At 29.9% G+C, this 24,035-nt stretch overlaps 1 protein-coding gene across 2 annotated transcripts in view; it reads left to right on the top strand.

Moving 5' to 3' along the window:
* Window positions 1-1,284: 1,284 nt before the first annotated feature.
* Window positions 1,285-24,035, top strand: part of LOC128665755 (reticulon-3) — a 284,724-nt gene continuing 261,973 nt past the window's right edge. The window contains exon 1 of one of the 2 annotated variants that reach the window (XM_053719947.1): window positions 1,285-1,396. The gene's annotated coding sequence lies outside the window, so the exon portion shown is untranslated. The remainder of the gene's footprint in view (window positions 1,397-24,035) is intronic. The other variant, XM_053719946.1, reaches the window with a different exon arrangement.

Here is a 24,035-nt window from a genome sequence, read left to right as displayed (position 1 = left end):
ATTGCGAGATTTCAATAATGGGATCGGGACGCTAGGCACAACCCTCCAGACAGCGATCACATCCAGGAAGTACCGTTGGCTTCAGAAGAGCCAAACCGCTAAGACGTTCTCTTGGTATCTTGATTTGAAAAAGCAGGAATGTAAGCTTAGGAGCAGGCCCATTTTTGGTTCAGCTCCTTGGTAGCGCTTGCTGATTGGTGGTTAAATGTAGCCTCCAATCAGCAACCACTATCCAGAGTGCTGAACCCAAAATGGGCCGGTTCTTAAGCTTTTATTCCTGTTTTGCCAAATAAAGACACCAAGAGAATGAAAAAAAATGAGAATAGCCTAGGAGTAAATTAGAAAGATGCTTAAAACTGCTGCTCTATCTGAATCATGAAAGAAAAGCCTTTAACGATTTGTACAGCAAACCCATGATGTAAATATATAAATAAAACTTGTTTAATAAATAAATATACAACATCAGTTTAGTAAACAGGAGGCTATATGAATATGTCAGTGTGCAGAAAACAACTTTATGATTTGTATAAAAACCGCCTCTGTAATATGAAACACAAAAGCATTAATCACACACTGGTATGAACCTTTATATATATATTAGATAATGACATTCTATTAATGTCGCAAACACAAACAATCACGACAGTCACTAACTACAGCACCAACCTGCTGGCTTCTGGGAGCTCCTGTTGCGTAACTAGCGAAAACTTTAGCGACAAGACGCAACTATGCGCCAAAGCACGACGGGAAATGTAGTCCAAATTCACAGAGACACAAGGCGTGCAATTTCAACTTCAACTCGCATGCGCGCTCCATTTTTTTTTTAAATAAACTTTATTAGCAATTTAGTCATTATTACCTTATTATCAAAGAAAATTAATTGTAACATTCACTGAAACCATTTTCTGTGTTAACTATGATATATAATGTAAGTCAATAGTTATAGGCTGCAGATGTAATCTACATTTGTGTAATGCAGTAATGTAATTAAATTGTATTTAGAACGTTTTCTTTGATATTTAAACCCTTCAGTCATCAGTGACGGATAATTTTTTTCTTCACGGTTATTTGATAAATTACATGTTGCTTTTTATCCTGTAATAATACATGAGTTTTATTATATTATTGCAACAATAACAAAAAATATGTGTTTGTTAATAAAGTTTTAATTAAAAAAAGTCGGGTGGACCCGTCAGCAGTGTGCGCATGCGCAGAATGTTTTTGAAGCCACACCTATTTTACATCACGCAGCTTCTCTCAGTCATTTGCCTTTACGGCGGAGGCCACGCCTCTGTGGTGTAACCCCGCCCCTCGCAGGCGTCGCCCCAGTCGCTGCGTCATTGTGTCGGTGTCGCGTTCGGTCTCACGGTGACGAGCAAAGGACGGGGAGACTCACGTATATATGATCTATTTACATACTCTTTATATACCGTGTGTGCGTTATAGCGGGGTGTTTAGTAACGGGGTAGCGTTTAGTCAATAGTAATGTGCTCGCCCGATATATTTATATACATCTGTTATACATAGCTCATAGTGTGTGTGTATATATACATCTGTTATACATATAGCTCATAGTGTGTGTGTATATATACATCTGTTATACATATAGCTCATAGTGTGTGTATATATATATACATCTGTTATACATAGCTCATAGTGTGTGTATATATATATACATCTGTTATACATATAGCTCATAGTGTGTGTGTGTATATATACATCTGTTATACATATAGCTCATAGTGTGTGTATATATATATACATCTGTTATACAGATAGCTCATAGTGTGTGTGTATATATACATCTGTTATACATATAGCTCATAGTGTGTGTGTGTATATATACATCTGTTATACATATAGCTCATAGTGTGTGTGTATACATACATCTGTTATACAGATAGCTCATAGTGTGTGTATATATATATACATCTGTTATACAGATAGCTCATAGTGTGTGTGTATATATACATCTGTTATACATATAGCTCATAGTGTGTGTGTATATATATACATCTGTTATACATATAGCTCATAGTGTGTGTGTATATATATACATCTGTTATACATATAGCTCATAGTGTGTGTGTATATATACATCTGTTATACATATAGCTCATAGTGTGTGTGTATACATACATCTGTTATACAGATAGCTCATAGTGTGTGTATATATATATACATCTGTTATACAGATAGCTCATAGTGTGTGTGTATATATACATCTGTTATACATATAGCTCATAGTGTGTGTGTGTATATACATCTGTTATACATATAGCTCATAGTGTGTGTGTATATATACATCTGTTATACATATAGCTCATAGTGTGTGTGTGTATATACATCTGTTATACATATAGCTCATAGTGTGTGTGTATATATACATCTGTTATACATATAGCTCATAGTGTGTGTGTATATATACATCTGTTATACAGATAGCTCATAGTGTGTGTGTATATATACATCTGTTATACATATAGCTCATAGTGTGTGTGTGTATATATACATCTGTTATACAGATAGCTCATAGTGTGTGTGTATATATACATCTGTTATACAGATAGCTCATAGTGTGTGTGTATATATACATCTGTTATACAGATAGCTCATAGTGTGTGTATATATATATACATCTGTTATACAGATAGCTCATAGTGTGTGTGTATATATACATCTGTTATACATATAGCTCATAGTGTGTGTGTATATATACATCTGTTATACATATAGCTCATAGTGTGTGTGTATATATACATCTGTTATACAGATAGCTCATAGTGTGTGTGTATATATACATCTGTTATACAGATAGCTCATAGTGTGTGTGTATATATACATCTGTTATACAGATAGCTCATAGTGTGTGTGTGTATATATACATCTGTTATACATATAGCTCATAGTGTGTGTGTATATATACATCTGTTATACATATAGCTCATAGTGTGTGTGTATATATACATCTGTTATACATATAGCTCATAGTGTGTGTGTATATATACATCTGTTATACATATAGCTCATAGTGTGTGTGTATATATACATCTGTTATACATATAGCTCATAGTGTGTGTGTGTGTATATATATACATCTGTTATACATATAGCTCATAGTGTGTGTGTGTATATACATCTGTTATACATATAGCTCATAGTGTGTGTGTATATATACATCTGTTATACATATAGCTCATAGTGTGTGTGTATACATACATCTGTTATACAGATAGCTCATAGTGTGTGTATATATATATACATCTGTTATACATATAGCTCATAGTGTGTGTGTATATATACATCTGTTATACAGATAGCTCATAGTGTGTGTATATATATATACATCTGTTATACATATAGCTCATAGTGTGTGTGTATATATACATCTGTTATACATATAGCTCATAGTGTGTGTGTATATATACATCTGTTATACAGATAGCTCATAGTGTGTGTGTATATATACATCTGTTATACATATAGCTCATAGTGTGTGTGTATATATATACATCTGTTATACAGATAGCTCATAGTGTGTGTGTATACATCTGTTATACATATAGCTCATAGTGTGTGTGTATATATACATCTGTTATACATATAGCTCATAGTGTGTGTGTATATATACATCTGTTATACATATAGCTCATAGTGTGTGTGTATATATACATCTGTTATACATATAGCTCATAGTGTGTGTGTATATATACATCTGTTATACAGATAGCTCATAGTGTGTGTGTATATATACATCTGTTATACATATAGCTCATAGTGTGTGTGTATATATATACATCTGTTATACAGATAGCTCATAGTGTGTGTATATATATACATCTGTTATACAGATAGCTCATAGTGTGTGTATATATATACATCTGTTATACAGATAGCTCATAGTGTGTGTGTATATATACATCTGTTATACATATAGCTCATAGTGTGTGTGTATATATACATCTGTTATACATAGCTCATAGTGTGTGTGTGTATATATACATCTGTTATACATATAGCTCATAGTGTGTGTGTATATATACATCTGTTATACATAGCTCATAGTGTGTGTGTGTATATATACATCTGTTATACATATAGCTCATAGTGTGTGTGTATATATACATCTGTTATACATATAGCTCATAGTGTGTGTGTATATATACATCTGTTATACATAGCTCATAGTGTGTGTGTGTATATATACATCTGTTATACATATAGCTCATAGTGTGTGTGTATATATACATCTGTTATACATAGCTCATAGTGTGTGTGTGTATATATACATCTGTTATACATATAGCTCATAGTGTGTGTGTATATATACATCTGTTATACAGATAGCTCATAGTGTGTGTGTATATATACATCTGTTATACATATAGCTCATAGTGTGTGTGTATACATCTGTTATACATATAGCTCATAGTGTGTGTGTATATATACATCTGTTATACAGATAGCTCATAGTGTGTGTATATATATACATCTGTTATACATATAGCTCATAGTGTGTGTGTATATATACATCTGTTATACAGATAGCTCATAGTGTGTGTGTATATATACATCTGTTATACATATAGCTCATAGTGTGTGTGTATATATACATCTGTTATACATATAGCTCATAGTGTGTGTATATATACATCTGTTATACATATAGCTCATAGTGTGTGTATATATATATATACATCTGTTATACATATAGCTCATAGTGTGTGTGTGTGTATATATACATCTGTTATACAGATAGCTCATAGTGTGTGTGTATATATACATCTGTTATACATATAGCTCATAGTGTGTGTGTATATATACATCTGTTATACATATAGCTCATAGTGTTTGTGTATATATACATCTGTTATACAGATAGCTCATAGTGTGTGTGTATATATACATCTGTTATACATATAGCTCATAGTGTGTGTATATATACATCTGTTATACATATAGCTCATAGTGTGTGTGTGTGTATATATACATCTGTTATACAGATAGCTCATAGTGTGTGTGTATATATACATCTGTTATACAGATAGCTCATAGTGTGTGTGTATATATACATCTGTTATACATAGCTCATAGTGTGTGTATATATCTGTTATACAGATAGCTCATAGTGTGTGTATATACATCTGTTATACATATAGCTCATAGTGTGTGTATATATATACATCTGTTATACATATAGCTCATAGTGTGTGTGTATATATATACATCTGTTATACATATAGCTCATAGTGTGTGTATATATATACATCTGTTATACATATAGCTCATAGTGTGTGTGTATATATACATCTGTTATACATATAGCTCATAGTGTGTGTGTATATATACATCTGTTATACATATAGCTCATAGTGTGTGTGTATATATACATCTGTTATACATATAGCTCATAGTGTGTGTGTATATATACATCTGTTATACAGATAGCTCATAGTGTGTGTATATATACATCTGTTATACATATAGCTCATAGTGTGTGTGTATATATACATCTGTTATACAGATAGCTCATAGTGTGTGTGTGTATATATACATCTGTTATACAGATAGCTCATAGTGTGTGTATATATATATACATCTGTTATACATATAGCTCATAGTGTGTGTGTATATATACATCTGTTATACAGATAGCTCATAGTGTGTGTATACATCTGTTATACATATAGCTCATAGTGTGTGTATATATATACATCTGTTATACATATAGCTCATAGTGTGTGTGTATATATACATCTGTTATACATATAGCTCATAGTGTGTGTGTATATATACATCTGTTATACATATAGCTCATAGTGTGTGTGTATATATACATCTGTTATACAGATAGCTTATAGTGTGTGTGTATATATACATCTGTTATACAGATAGCTCATAGTGTGTGTATATATATACATCTGTTATACATATAGCTCATAGTGTGTGTGTATATATACATCTGTTATACATATAGCTCATAGTGTGTGTGTATATATATATACATCTGTTATACATATAGCTCATAGTGTGTGTATATATATACATCTGTTATACATATAGCTCATAGTGTGTGTATATATACATCTGTTATACATATAGCTCATAGTGTGTGTGTGTATATACATCTTATACATATAGCTCATAGTGTGTGTGTATATATATATACATCTGTTATACATATAGCTCATAGTGTGTGTGTATATATACATCTGTTATACATATAGCTCATAGTGTGTGTGTGTATATATACATCTTATACATATAGCTCATAGTGTGTGTGTATATATATATACATCTGTTATACATATAGCTCATAGTGTGTGTGTATATATATACATCTGTTATACAGATAGCTCATAGTGTGTGTGTGTATATATACATCTGTTATACAGATAGCTCATAGTGTGTGTGTATATATACATCTGTTATACATATAGCTCATAGTGTGTGTGTGTATATATACATCTGTTATACATATAGCTCATAGTGTGTGTGTATATACATCTGTTATATATATAGCTCATAGTGTGTGTATATATATACATCTGTTATACATAGCTCATAGTGTGTGTATATATACATCTGTTATACATATAGCTCATAGTGTGTGTATATATACATCTGTTATACATATAGCTCATAGTGTGTGTATATATACATCTGTTATACATATAGCTCATAGTGTGTGTGTATATATACATATGTTATACATATAGCTCATAGTGTGTGTGTATATATACATCTGTTATACATATAGCTCATAGTGTGTGTGTGTATATATACATCTGTTATACATATAGCTCATAGTGTGTGTATATATATACATCTGTTATACATATAGCTCATAGTGTGTGTATATACATCTGTTATACATATAGCTCATAGTGTGTGTGTATATATACATCTGTTATACATATAGCTCATAGTGTGTGTATATATATACATCTGTTATACATATAGCTCATAGTGTGTGTATATATATATACATCTGTTATACATATAGCTCATAGTGTGTGTGTTTATATATATACATCTGTTATACATATAGCTCATAGTGTGTGTGTATATATACATCTGTTATACATATAGCTCATAGTGTGTGTATATACATCTGTTATACATAGCTCATAGTGTGTGTATATATATATACATCTGTTATACATATAGCTCATAGTGTGTGTGTGTATATATACATCTGTTATACATAGCTCATAGTGTGTGTATATATATATACATCTGTTATACATAGCTCATAGTGTGTGTATATATATATACATCTGTTATACATATAGCTCATAGTGTGTGTGTGTATATATACATCTGTTATACATATAGCTCATAGTGTGTGTATATATATATACATCTGTTATACATATAGCTCATAGTGTGTGTGTGTATATACATCTGTTATACATATAGCTCATAGTGTGTGTGTATATATACATCTGTTATACAGATAGCTCATAGTGTGTGTGTGTATATATACATCTGTTATACATATAGCTCATAGTGTGTGTGTGTGTATATACATCTGTTATACATATAGCTCATAGTGTGTATGTATATATACATCTGTTATACATATAGCTCATAGTGTGTGTGTATATATACATCTGTTATACATATAGCTCATAGTGTGTGTGTATATATACATCTGTTATACATATAGCTCATAGTGTGTGTATATATATACATCTGTTATACATATAGCTCATAGTGTGTGTATATACATCTGTTATACATATAGCTCATAGTGTGTGTGTATATATACATCTGTTATACATATAGCTCATAGTGTGTGTGTATATATACATCTGTTATACATATAGCTCATAGTGTGTGTGTATATATACATCTGTTATACATATAGCTCATAGTGTGTGTGTATATATATACATCTGTTATACATATAGCTCATAGTGTGTGTATATATATACATCTGTTATACATATAGCTCATAGTGTGTGTGTATATATACATCTGTTATACATATAGCTCATAGTGTGTGTGTATATATACATCTGTTATACATATAGCTCATAGTGTGTGTGTATATATACATCTGTTATACATATAGCTCATAGTGTGTGTGTATATATACATCTGTTATACATATAGCTCATAGTGTGTGTGTATATATACATCTGTTATACATATATCTCATAGTGTGTGTGTATATATACATCTGTTATACATATAGCTCATAGTGTGTGTGTATATATACATCTGTTATACATATAGCTCATAGTGTGTGTGTGTATATATACATCTGTTATACATATAGCTCATAGTGTGTGTGTATATATACATCTGTTATACATATAGCTCATAGTGTGTGTGTATATATACATCTGTTATACATATAGCTCATAGTGTGTGTGTATATATACATCTGTTATACATATAGCTCATAGTGTGTGTGTATATATACATCTGTTATACATATAGCTCATAGAGTGTGTGTATATATATACATCTGTTATACATATAGCTCATAGTGTGTGTATATATACATCTGTTATACATATAGCTCATAGTGTGTGTGTATATATATACATCTGTTATACATAGCTCATAGTGTGTGTGTATATATACATCTGTTATACATATAGCTCATAGTGTGTGTGTATATATACATCTGTTATACATATAGCTCATAGTGTGTGTGTATATATACATCTGTTATACATATAGCTCATAGTGTGTGTGTATATATATACATCTGTTATACATATAGCTCATAGTGTGTGTATATATACATCTGTTATACAGATAGCTCATAGTGTGTGTGTATATATCTGTTATATATATAGCTCATAGTGTGTGTGTATATATACATCTGTTATACATATAGCTCATAGTGTGTGTGTATATATACATCTGTTATACATATAGCTCATAGTGTGTGTGTATATATACATCTGTTATACTATAGCTCATAGTGTGTGTGTATATATACATCTGTTATACATATAGCTCATAGTGTGTGTGTATATATACTCTGTTATATATATAGCTCATAGTGTGTGTGTTTATATACATCTGTTATACATATAGCTCATAGTGTGTGTGTATATATACATCTGTTATACATATAGCTCATAGTGTGTGTGTATATATACATCTGTTATACATATAGCTCATAGTGTGTGTATATATATATACATCTGTTATACATATAGCTCATAGTGTGTGTGTGTATATATACATCTGTTATACATATAGCTCATAGTGTGTGTGTGTATATATACATCTGTTATACATATAGCTCATAGTGTGTGTGTGTATATATACATCTGTTATACATATAGCTCATAGTGTGTGTGTATATATACATCTGTTATACAGATAGCTCATAGTGTGTGTATATATATACATCTGTTATACATATAGCTCATAGTGTGTGTGTATATATACATCTGTTATACATATAGCTCATAGTGTGTGTATATATACATCTGTTATACATATAGCTCATAGTGTGTGTGTATATATACATCTGTTATACAGATAGCTCATAGTGTGTGTGTATATATACATCTGTTATACATATAGCTCATAGTGTGTGTGTATATATATACATCTGTTATACATATAGCTCATAGTGTGTGTGTATATATACATCTGTTATACATATAGCTCATAGTGTGTGTATATATATATACATCTGTTATACATATAGCTCATAGTGTGTGTGTATATATACATCTGTTATACATATAGCTCATAGTGTGTGTATATATATACATCTGTTATACATATAGCTCATAGTGTGTGTGTATATATACATCTGTTATACATATAGCTCATAGTGTGTGTGTATATATACATCTGTTATACAGATAGCTCATAGTGTGTGTGTGTATATACATCTGTTATACATATAGCTCATAGTGTGTGTATATATATATATACATCTGTTATACATATAGCTCATAGTGTGTGTGTATATATACATCTGTTATACATATAGCTCATAGTGTGTGTGTATATATACATCTGTTATACATATAGCTCATAGTGTGTGTATATATATATACATCTGTTATACATATAGCTCATAGTGTGTGTGTATATATACATCTGTTATACATATAGCTCATAGTGTGTGTGTATATATACATCTGTTATACATATAGCTCATAGTGTGTGTATATATATATACATCTGTTATACAGATAGCTCATAGTGTGTGTGTATATATACATCTGTTATACATATAGCTCATAGTGTGTGTGTATATATACATCTGTTATACATATAGCTCATAGTGTGTGTGTGTATATACATCTGTTATACATATAGCTCATAGTGTGTGTATATATATATACATCTGTTATACATATAGCTCATAGTGTGTGTGTATATATACATCTGTTATACATATAGCTCATAGTGTGTGTGTATATATACATCTGTTATACATATAGCTCATAGTGTGTGTATATATATATATACATCTGTTATACATATAGCTCATAGTGTGTGTATATATATATACATCTGTTATACATATAGCTCATAGTGTGTGTGTATATATACATCTGTTATACATATAGCTCATAGTGTGTGTGTATATATACATCTGTTATACATATAGCTCATAGTGTGTGTATATATATATACATCTGTTATACATATAGCTCATAGTGTGTGTGTATATATACATCTGTTATACAGATAGCTCATAGTGTGTGTGTATATATACATCTGTTATACAGATAGCTCATAGTGTGTGTGTATATATACATCTGTTATACAGATAGCTCATAGTGTGTGTGTATATATATACATCTGTTATACATATAGCTCATAGTGTGTGTGTATATATACATCTGTTATACATATAGCTCATAGTGTGTGTGTATATATACATCTGTTATACATATAGCTCATAGTGTGTGTGTATATATACATCTGTTATACATATAGCTCATAGTGTGTGTGTATATATACATCTGTTATACATATAGCTCATAGTGTGTGTGTATATATACATCTGTTATACATATAGCTCATAGTGTGTGTGTATATATACATCTGTTATACATATAGCTCATAGTGTGTGTGTATATATACATCTGTTATACATATAGCTCATAGTGTGTGTGTATATATATACATCTGTTATACAGATAGCTCATAGTGTGTGTGTATATATACATCTGTTATACATATAGCTCATAGTGTGTGTGTATATATACATCTGTTATACATATAGCTCATAGTGTGTGTGTATATATACATCTGTTATACATATAGCTCATAGTGTGTGTGTATATATACATCTGTTATACAGATAGCTCATAGTGTGTGTGTATATATACATCTGTTATACAGATAGCTCATAGTGTGTGTGTATATATACATCTGTTATACATATAGCTCATAGTGTGTGTGTATATATACATCTGTTATACATATAGCTCATAGTGTGTGTGTATATATACATCTGTTATACATATAGCTCATAGTGTGTGTGTATATATACATCTGTTATACATATTGCTCATAGTGTGTGTGTGTATATATAATCTGTTATACATAATAGCTCATAGTTGTGTGTATATATACATCTGTTATACATATCAGCTCATAGTGTGTGTGTATATATACATCCTGTTTATACATATAGCTCATAGTGTGGTGTGTATTATACATCTGTTATACATACTAGCTCATAGTGTGTGTGTGCTATATATACATTATGTTATACATATAGCTCCTAGTGTGTGTGTATATATACATCTGTTATACATATAGCCTCATAGTGTGTGTGTATATATACATCTGTTATACATATAGCTCATAGTGGGTTGTGCTGTATATATACATCTGTTTAACCATATCGCTCATTAGTGTGTGTGTATATTACATCTGTTCTACATATAGCTCATAGTGTTGTGATGTATAATATACATCTGTTATACATATAGCTCATAGTGTGTGTGTGTATATATACATCTGTTATACATATAGCTCATAGTGTGTGTATATATACATCTGTTATACAGATAGCTCATAGTGTGTGTGTATATATACATCTGTTATACATATAGCTCATAGTGTGTGTGTATATATATACATCTGTTATACATATAGCTCATAGTGTGTGTGTGTGTATATACATCTGTTATACATATAGCTCATAGTGTGTGTGTATATATATACATCTGTTATACATATAGCTCATAGTGTGTGTATATATATACATCTGTTATACATATAGCTCATAGTGTGTGTGTGTGTATATACATCTGTTATACATATAGCTCATAGTGTGTGTGTGTATATATACATCTGTTATACATATAGCTCATAGTGTGTGTGTATATATACATCTGTTATACATATAGCTCATAGTGTGTGTGTATATACATCTGTTATACATATAGCTCATAGTGTGTGTGTGTGTATATATACATCTGTTATACAGATAGCTCATAGTGTGTGTGTATATACATCTGTTATACATATAGCTCATAGTGTGTGTGTGTATATATACATCTGTTATACATATAGCTCATAGTGTGTGTGTGTGTGTATATATACATCTGTTATACATATAGCTCATAGTGTGTGTGTGTATATACATCTGTTATACATATAGCTCATAGTGTGTGTGTATATATATACATCTGTTATACATATAGCTCATAGTGTGTGTATATATATATACATCTGTTATACATATAGCTCATAGTGTGTGTGTATACATCTGTTATACATATAGCTCATAGTGTGTGTGTGTATATACATCTGTTATACATATAGCTCATAGTGTGTGTGTGTATATATACATCTGTTATACATATAGCTCATAGTGTGTGTGTGTGTGTATATATACATCTGTTATACATATAGCTCATAGTGTGTGTGTATATATACATCTGTTATACATATAGCTCATAGTGTGTGTGTGTATATATACATCTGTTATACATATAGCTCATAGTGTGTGTGTATATACATCTGTTATACATAGCTCATAGTGTGTGTATATATACATCTGTTATACATATAGCTCATAGTGTGTGTGTATATATACATCTGTTATACATATAGCTCATAGTGTGTGTATATATACATCTGTTATACATATAGCTCATAGTGTGTGTGTATATATACATCTGTTATACATATAGCTCATAGTGTGTGTGTGTGTGTATATACATCTGTTATACATAGCTCATAGTGTGTGTATATATCTGTTATATATATAGCTCATAGTGTGTGTGTATATATACATCTGTTATACAGATAGCTCATAGTGTGTGTGTGTATATATCTGTTATATATATAGCTCATAGTGTGTATGTATATATACATCTGTTATACATATAGCTCATAGTGTGTATGTATATATACATCTGTTATACATATAGCTCATAGTGTGTGTGTGTATATACATCTGTTATACATATAGCTCATAGTGTGTGTATATATACATCTGTTATACATATAGCTCATAGTGTGTGTGTATATATACATCTGTTATACATATAGCTCATAGTGTGTGTGTATATATATACATCTGTTATACATATAGCTCATAGTGTGTGTGTGTATATATACATCTGTTATACATATAGCTCATAGTGTGTGTATATATTTTATACATTGTTATACATATAGCTCATAGTGTGTGTATATCTACATCTGTTATAATCTAGCTCATAGTGTGTGTGTATATATACATCTGTTATACATATAGCTCATAGTGTGTGTATATATATACATCTGTTATACATATAGCTCATAGTGTGTGTGTATATATATACATCTGTTATACATATAGCTCATAGTGTGTGTGTGTATATACATCTGTGTATACATATAGCTCATAGTGTGTGTGTATATATACAATCAGTGTATACATATAGCTCATAGTGTGTGTATATATATACATATGTTATACATATAGCCTCATAGTGTGTGTATATATACATCTGTTATACATATAGCTCATAGTGTGTGTGTATATATACATCTGTTATACATATAGCTCATAGTGTGTATGTATATATACATCTGTTATACATATAGCTCATAGTGTGTGTGTGTATATACATCTGTTATACATATAGCTCATAGTGTGTGTATATATACATCTGTTATACATATAGCTCATAGTGTGTGTGTATATATACATCTGTTATACATATAGCTCATAGTGTGTGTATATATATACATCTGTTATACATATAGCTCATAGTGTGTGTGTATATATACATCTGTTATACATATAGCTCATAGTGTGTGTATATATATATACATCTGTTATACATATAGCTCATAGTGTGTGTGTATATATACATCTGTTATACATATAGCTCATAGTGTGTGTATATATATACATCTGTTATACATATAGCTCATAGTGTGTGTATATATATACATCTGTTATACATATAGCTCATAGTGTGTGTATATATATACATCTGTTATACATATAGCTCATAGTGTGTGTGTGTATATACATCTGTTATACATATAGCTATAGTGTGTTGTGTGTATATATACATCTGTTATACATATAGCTCATAGTGTGTGTGTATATATACAATCTGTTATACATATAGCTCATAGTGTGTGTTTATATATAATCTGTATACATATAGCTCTAGTGTGTGTGTATATATATACATCTGTTATACCATATAGCTCATAGTGTGTGTGTATATATACATCTGTTATACATACTTGCTCATAGTGTGTGTGTGTATATACATCTGTTATACATATTAGCTCATAGATGGTGTATGGTATATATACATCTGTTATACATATAGCTCATAGTGTGTGTGTATATATTACATTGTATATACAAATAGACTCATAGTGGTGTGTATATATACATCTGTTATTCATTATAGCTCATAGTGTGTATGCTATATATACATCTGTTATACATATAGCTCATAGTGTGTGTGTATATATATATACATCTGTTATACATATAGCTCATAGTGTGTGTGTATATATACATCTGTTATACATATAGCTCATAGTGTGTGTGTGTATATACATCTGTTATACATATAGCTCATAGTGTGTGTATATATACATCTGTTATACATATAGCTCATAGTGTGTGTGTATATATATACATCTGTTATACAGATAGCTCATAGTGTGTATGTATATATACATCTGTTATACATATAGCTCATAGTGTGTGTGTGTATATACATCTGTTATACATATAGCTCATAGTGTGTGTATATATACATCTGTTATACATATAGCTCATAGTGTGTGTGTATATATACATCTGTTATACATATAGCTCATAGTGTGTGTGTATATATACATCTGTTATACATATAGCTCATAGTGTGTGTGTATATATACATCTGTTATACATATAGCTCATAGTGTGTGTATATATATACATCTGTTATACAGATAGCTCATAGTGTGTGTATATATACATCTGTTATACATATAGCTCATAGTGTGTGTATATATACATCTGTTATACATATAGCTCATAGTGTGTGTGTATATATACATCTGTTATACATATAGCTCATAGTGTGTGTGTATATATACATCTGTTATACATATAGCTCATAGTGTGTGTGTATATATACATCTGTTATACATATAGCTCATAGTGTGTGTGTATATATACATCTGTTATACATATAGCTCATAGTGTGTGTGTATATATACATCTGTTATACATATAGCTCATAGTGTGTGTGTGTATATATACATCTGTTATACAGATAGCTCATAGTGTGTGTGTGTATATACATCTGTTATACATATAGCTCATAGTGTGTGTGTATATACATCTGTTATACATATAGCTCATAGTGTGTGTGTATATATACATCTGTTATACATATAGCTCATAGTGTGTATATATATACATCTGTTATACAGATAGCTCATAGTGTGTGTGTATATATATATCTGTTATACATATAGCTCATAGTGTGTGTGTATATATACATCTGTTATACAGATAGCTCATAGTGTGTGTGTATATATACATCTGTTATACATATAGCTCATAGTGTGTGTGTATATATACATCTGTTATACATATAGCTCATAGTGTGTGTGTATATATACATCTGTTATACATATAGCTCATAGTGTGTGTATATATACATCTGTTATACAGATAGCTCATAGTGTGTGTGTATATATACATCTGTTATACAGATAGCTCATAGTGTGTGTGTATATATACATCTGTTATACAGATAGCTCATAGTGTGTGTGTATATATACATCTGTTATACATATAGCTCATAGTGTGTGTGTATATATACATCTGTTATACAGATAGCTCATAGTGTGTGTGTATATATATATATCTGTTATACATATAGCTCATAGTGTGTGTGTATATATACATCTGTTATACATATAGCTCATAGTGTGTGTGTATATATATACATCTGTTATACAGATAGCTCATAGTGTGTGTATATATACATCTGTTATACATATAGCTCATAGTGTGTGTATATATACATCTGTTATACATATAGCTCATAGTGTGTGTATATATGTTACTGCTAATGATATATATATATACACCCATACATCTGTTATATATAGAGATAGCTCATAGTGTGTGTGTATATATATACATCTGTTATACATATAGCTCATAGTGTGTGTGTATATACATACATCTGTTATACAGATAGCTCATAGTGTGTGTGTATATATATATCTGTTATACATATAGCTCATAGTGTGTGTGTATATATACATCTGTTATACATATAGCTCATAGTGTGTGTGTATATATACATCTGTTATACAGATAGCTCATAGTGTGTGTGTATATATACATCTGTTATACAGATAGCTCATAGTGTGTGTGTATATATATACATCTGTTATACATATAGCTCATAGTGTGTGTGTATATATATACATCTGTTATACATATAGCTCATAGTGTGTGTGTATATACATACATCTGTTATACAGATAGCTCATAGTGTGTGTGTATATATACATCTGTTATACATAGCTCATAGTGTGTGTGTATATCTGTTATATATATAGCTCATAGTGTGTGTATATATGTTACTGCTAATGATATATATATACACCCATACATCTGTTATATATAGATAGCTCATAGTGTGTGTGTGTGTATATATATACATCTGTTATACATATAGCTCATAGTGTGTGTGTATATATACATCTGTTATACATATAGCTCATAGTGTGTGTGTATATATACATCTGTTATACATATAGCTCATAGTGTGTGTGTATATATACATCTGTTATACATATAGCTCATAGTGTGTGTATATATATATATACATCTGTTATACATATAGCTCATAGTGTGTGTGTATATATACATCTGTTATACATATAGCTCATAGTGTGTGTATATATATACATCTGTTATACATATAGCTCATAGTGTGTGTGTATATATACATCTGTTATACATATAGCTCATAGTGTGTGTATATATACATCTGTTATACATATAGCTCATAGTGTGTGTGTATATATACATCTGTTATACATATAGCTCATAGTGTGTGTGTATATATATACATCTGTTATACATATAGCTCATAGTGTGTGTGTGTATATATATACATCTGTTATACATATAGCTCATAGTGTGTGTATATATATATACATCTGTTATACATATAGCTCATAGTGTGTGTATATATACATCTGTTATACATATAGCTCATAGTGTGTGTGTATATATACATCTGTTATACATATAGCTCATAGTGTGTGTATATATATATACATCTGTTATACATATAGCTCATAGTGTGTGTGTATATATACATCTGTTATACAGATAGCTCATAGTGTGTGTGTATATATACATCTGTTATACATATAGCTCATAGTGTGTGTGTATATATACATCTGTTATACATATAGCTCATAGTGTGTGTATATATATATACATCTGTTATACATATAGCTCATAGTGTGTGTGTATATATATACATCTGTTATACATATAGCTCATAGTGTGTGTGTATATATATACATCTGTTATACATATAGCTCATAGTGTGTGTATATATATATACATCTGTTATACAGATAGCTCATAGTGTGTGTGTATATATACATCTGTTATACATATAGCTCATAGTGTGTGTGTATATATACATCTGTTATACATATAGCTCATAGTGTGTGTGTATATATACATCTGTTATACATGTAGCTCATAGTGTGTGTGTATATATACATCTGTTATACAGATAGCTCATAGTGTGTGTGTATATATACATCTGTTATACAGATAGCTCATAGTGTGTGTGTGTATATATACATCTGTTATACATATAGCTCATAGTGTGTGTGTATATATACATCTGTTATACATATAGCTCATAGTGTGTGTGTATATATACATCTGTTATACATATAGCTCATAGTGTGTGTATATACATCTGTTATACATATAGCTCATAGTGTGTGTATATACATCTGTTATACAGATAGCTCATAGTGTGTGTATATACATCTGTTATACAGATAGCTCATAGTGTGTGTGTATATATAAATCTGTTATACATATAGATCAGAGTGTGTGTATATATAACATCTGTTATACATATAGCTCATAGTGTGTGTGTGTATATACATCTGTTATACATATAGCTCATAGTGTGTGTATATATACATCTGTTATACATATAGCTCATAGTGTGTGTGTGTGTATATACATCTGTTATACATATAGCTCATAGTGTGTGTATATATACAACATCTGTTAACATATAGCTCATAGTGTGTGTGTATATATACCTCTGTTATACATAAGCTCATAGTGGTGTGTATATATACATCTGTTATACATATAGCTCATAGTGTGTGTATATATATACATCGTTATACAGATAGCTCATAGTGGTGTGTATAATATACATCTGTTATACATATAGCTCATAGTGTGTGTATATATATACATCTGTTTATACAATAGCTCATAGTGTGTGTATATATACATCTGTTATACATATAGCTCATAGTGTGTGTGTATATATACATCTGTTATACATATAGCTCATAGTGTGTGTATATATACATCTGTTATACATATAGCTCATAGTGTGTGTATATATACATCTGTTATACAGATAGCTCATAGTGTGTGTATATATACATCTGTTATACATATAGCTCATAGTGTGTGTGTGTATATACATCTGTTATACAGATAGCTCATAGTGTGTGTATATATACATCTGTTATACATATAGCTCATAGTGTGTGTGTATATATACATCTGTTATACATATAGCTCATAGTGTGTGTATATATATACATCTGTTATACATATAGCTCATAGTGTGTGTGTGTGTATATATACATCTGTTATACATATAGCTCATAGTGTGTGTGTGTGTATATATACATCTGTTATACATATAGCTCATAGTGTGTGTGTATATATACATCTGTTATACATATAGCTCATAGTGTGTGTGTATATATAACATCTGTATACAGATAGCTCATAGTGTGTGGGTAGTATATATACATCTGTTTTACATATAGCTCATGCGTGTGTGTGTATATATATACATCTGTTATACATATAGCTCATACGTGTGTGTGTATATATATATACATCTGTTATACTTATAGCTCATAGTGTGTGTGTATATATATATACATCTGTTATTACATTTAGCTCATAGTGTGTGTGTATATATATACATCTGTTATACATATAGCTCATAGTGTGTGTGTATATATATACATCTGTTATACAGATAGCTCATAGTGTGTGTATATATACATCTGTTATACATATAGCTCATAGTGTGTGTGTATACATCTGTTATACATATAGCTCATAGTGTGTGTGTGTATATACATCTGTTATACATATAGCTCATAGTGTGTGTGTATATATACATCTGTTATACAGATAGCTCATAGTGTGTGTGTGTGTGTATATATATATACATCTGTTATACATATAGCTCATAGTGTGTGTGTATATATATACATCTGTTATACATATAGCTCATAGTGTGTGTGTATATATACATCTGTTATACATATAGCTCATAGTGTGTGTGTATATATACATCTGTTATACATATAGCTCATAGTGTGTGTGTATATATACATCTGTTATACATATAGCTCATAGTGTGTGTGTATATATACATCTGTTATACATATAGCTCATAGTGTGTGTGTGTATATATATATACATCTGTTATACATATAGCTCATAGTGTGTGTGTATATACATCTGTTATACATATAGCTCATAGTGTGTGTGTATATATACATCTGTTATACATATAGCTCATAGTGTGTGTATATATATACATCTGTTATACAGATAGCTCATAGTGTGTGTGTGTGTGTATATACATCTGTTATACATATAGCTCATAGTGTGTGTGTATACATCTGTTATACATATAGCTCATAGTGTGTGTGTGTATATACATCTGTTATACATATAGCTCATAGTGTGTGTATATATATATACATCTGTTATACATATAGCTCATAGTGTGTGTGTATATATACATCTGTTATACATATAGCTCATAGTGTGTGTATATATACATCTGTTATACAGATAGCTCATAGTGTGTATGTATATATACATCTGTTATACATATAGCTCATAGTGTGTGTGTATATATACATCTGTTATACATATAGCTCATAGTGTGTATATATACATCTGTTATACATATAGCTCATAGTGTGTATATATACATCTGTTATACATATAGCTCATAGTGTGTGTATATATATATACATCTGTTATACATATAGCTCATAGTGTGTGTGTGTGTATATACATCTGTTATACATATAGCTCATAGTGTGTGTATATACATCTGTTATACATATAGCTCATAGTGTGTGTGTGTATATACATCTGTTATACATATAGCTCATAGTGTGTGTATATATACATCTGTTATACATATAGCTCATAGTGTGTGTATATACATCTGTTATACATATAGCTCATAGTGTGTGTGTGTATATACATCTGTTATACATATAGCTCATAGTGTGTGTATATATACATCTGTTATACATATAGCTCATAGTGTGTGTATATACATCTGTTATACATATAGCTCATAGTGTGTGTATATACATCTGTTATACATATAGCTCATAGTGTGTGTGTGTATATACATCTGTTATACATATAGCTCATAGTGTGTGTGTGTATATATACATCTGTTATACATATAGCTCATAGTGTGTGTGTATATATACATCTGTTATACAGATAGCTCATAGTGTGTGTGTGTGTATATATACATCTGTTATACATATAGCTCATAGTGTGTGTATATATACATCTGTTATACAGATAGCTCATAGTGTGTGTATATATATATACATCTGTTATACATATAGCTCATAGTGTGTGTATATACATCTGTTATACATATAGCTCATAGTGTGTGTGTGTATATATACATCTTTATACCATATAGCTCATAGTGTGTGTGTATATATACATCTGTTATACATATAGCTCATAGTGTGTGTGTGTATATACATCTGTTATACATATAGCTCATAGTGTGTGTGTGTATATATACATCTTTTATACATATAGCTCATAGTGTGTGTGTATATATACATCTGTTATACATATAGCTCATAGTGTGTGTATATACATCTGTTATACATATAGCTCATAGTGTGTGTGTGTGTATATACATCTGTTATACATATAGCTCATAGTGTGTGTGTGTATATACATCTGTTATACATATAGCTCATAGTGTGTGTGTATATATACATCTGTTATACAGATAGCTCATAGTGTGTGTATATATATATATATACATCTGTTATACATATAGCTCATAGTGTGTGTATATACATCTGTTATACATATAGCTCATAGTGTGTGTGTATATATATACATCTGTTATACATATAGCTCATAGTGTGTGTGTGTATATATACATCTGTTATACATATAGCTCATAGTGTGTGTGTATATATACATCTGTTATACAGATAGCTCATAGTGTGTGTGTGTATATACATCTGTTATACATATAGCTCATAGTGTGTGTGTATATATACATCTGTTATACAGATAGCTCATAGTGTGTGTGTGTATATACATCTGTTATACATATAGCTCATAGTGTGTGTGTATATATATACATCTGTTATACATATAGCTCATAGTGTGTGTGTGTATATACATCTGTTATACATATAGCTCATAGTGTGTGTGTATATATACATCTGTTATACATATAGCTCATAGTGTGTGTGTATATATACATCTGTTATACATATAGCTCATAGTGTGTGTGTATATATATATACATCTGTTATACATATAGCTCATAGTGTGTGTGTATATATACATCTGTTATACATATAGCTCATAGTGTGTGTATATATATATATATACATCTGTGTATATATATAGCTCATAGTGTGTGTGTATATATACATCTGTTATACATATAGCTCATAGTGTGTGTGTATATATACATCTGTTATACATATAGCTCATAGTGTGTGTGTATATATACATCTGTTATACATATAGCTCATAGTGTGTGTATATATATATATACATCTGTTATACATATAGCTCATAGTGTGTATGTATATATACATCTGTTATACATATAGCTCATAGTGTGTGTGTGTATATACATCTGTTATACATATAGCTCATAGTGTGTGTATATATACATCTGTTATACAGATAGCTCATAGTGTGTGTGTGTATATACATCTGTTATACATATAGCTCATAGTGTGTATGTATATATACATCTGTTATACATATAGCTCATAGTGTGTGTGTGTATATACATCTGTTATACATATAGCTCATAGTGTGTGTATATATACATCTGTTATACAGATAGCTCATAGTGTGTGTGTGTATATACATCTGTTATACAGATAGCTCATAGTGTGTGTGTGTATATACATCTGTTATACAGATAGCTCATAGTGTGTGTATATATACATCTGTTATACATATAGCTCATAGTGTGTGTGTATATATACATCTGTTATACATATAGCTCATAGTGTGTGTGTATATATACATCTGTTATACAGATAGCTCATAGTGTGTGTATATACATCTGTTATACATATAGCTCATAGTGTGTGTATATACATCTGTTATACATATAGCTCATAGTGTGTGTATATACATCTGTTATACAGATAGCTCATAGTGTGTGTGTGTATATACATCTGTTATACAGATAGCTCATAGTGTGTGTGTATATATACATCTGTTATACAGATAGCTCATAGTGTGTGTGTATATATACATCTGTTATACATATAGCTCATAGTGTGTGTATGTATATATACATCTGTTATACAGATAGCTCATAGTGTGTGTATATATATATACATCTGTTATACAGATAGCTCATAGTGTGTGTGTGTATATATACATCTGTTATACATATAGCTCATAGTGTGTGTGTATATATACATCTGTTATACATATAGCTCATAGTGTGTGTGTATATATACATCTGTTATACATATAGCTCATAGTGTGTATGTATATATATACATCTGTTATACATATAGCTCATAGTGTGTATATATATATACATCTGTTATACATATAGCTCATAGTGTGTGTATATATATATATACATCTGTTATACATATAGCTCATAGTGTGTGTATATACATCTGTTATACATATAGCTCATAGTGTGTGTATGTATATATACATCTGTTATACAGATAGCTCATAGTGTGTGTATATATATATATACATCTGTTATACATATAGCTCATAGTGTGTGTGTATATATACATCTGTTATACATATAGCTCATAGTGTGTGTGTATATATACATCTGTTATACAGATAGCTCATAGTGTGTGTATATATATATACATCTGTTATACATATAGCTCATAGTGTGTGTATATACATCTGTTATACATATAGCTCATAGTGTGTGTATGTATATATACATCTGTTATACATATAGCTCATAGTGTGTGTATATATATATACATCTGTTATA

Source organism: Bombina bombina, chromosome 7 (assembly GCF_027579735.1).
Source record: "Bombina bombina isolate aBomBom1 chromosome 7, aBomBom1.pri, whole genome shotgun sequence".
Taxonomy (NCBI): domain Eukaryota; kingdom Metazoa; phylum Chordata; class Amphibia; order Anura; family Bombinatoridae; genus Bombina; species Bombina bombina.
Note: the sequence above shows the minus strand (reverse complement) of the source record. Positions and strands in the feature narration are given on the sequence as shown.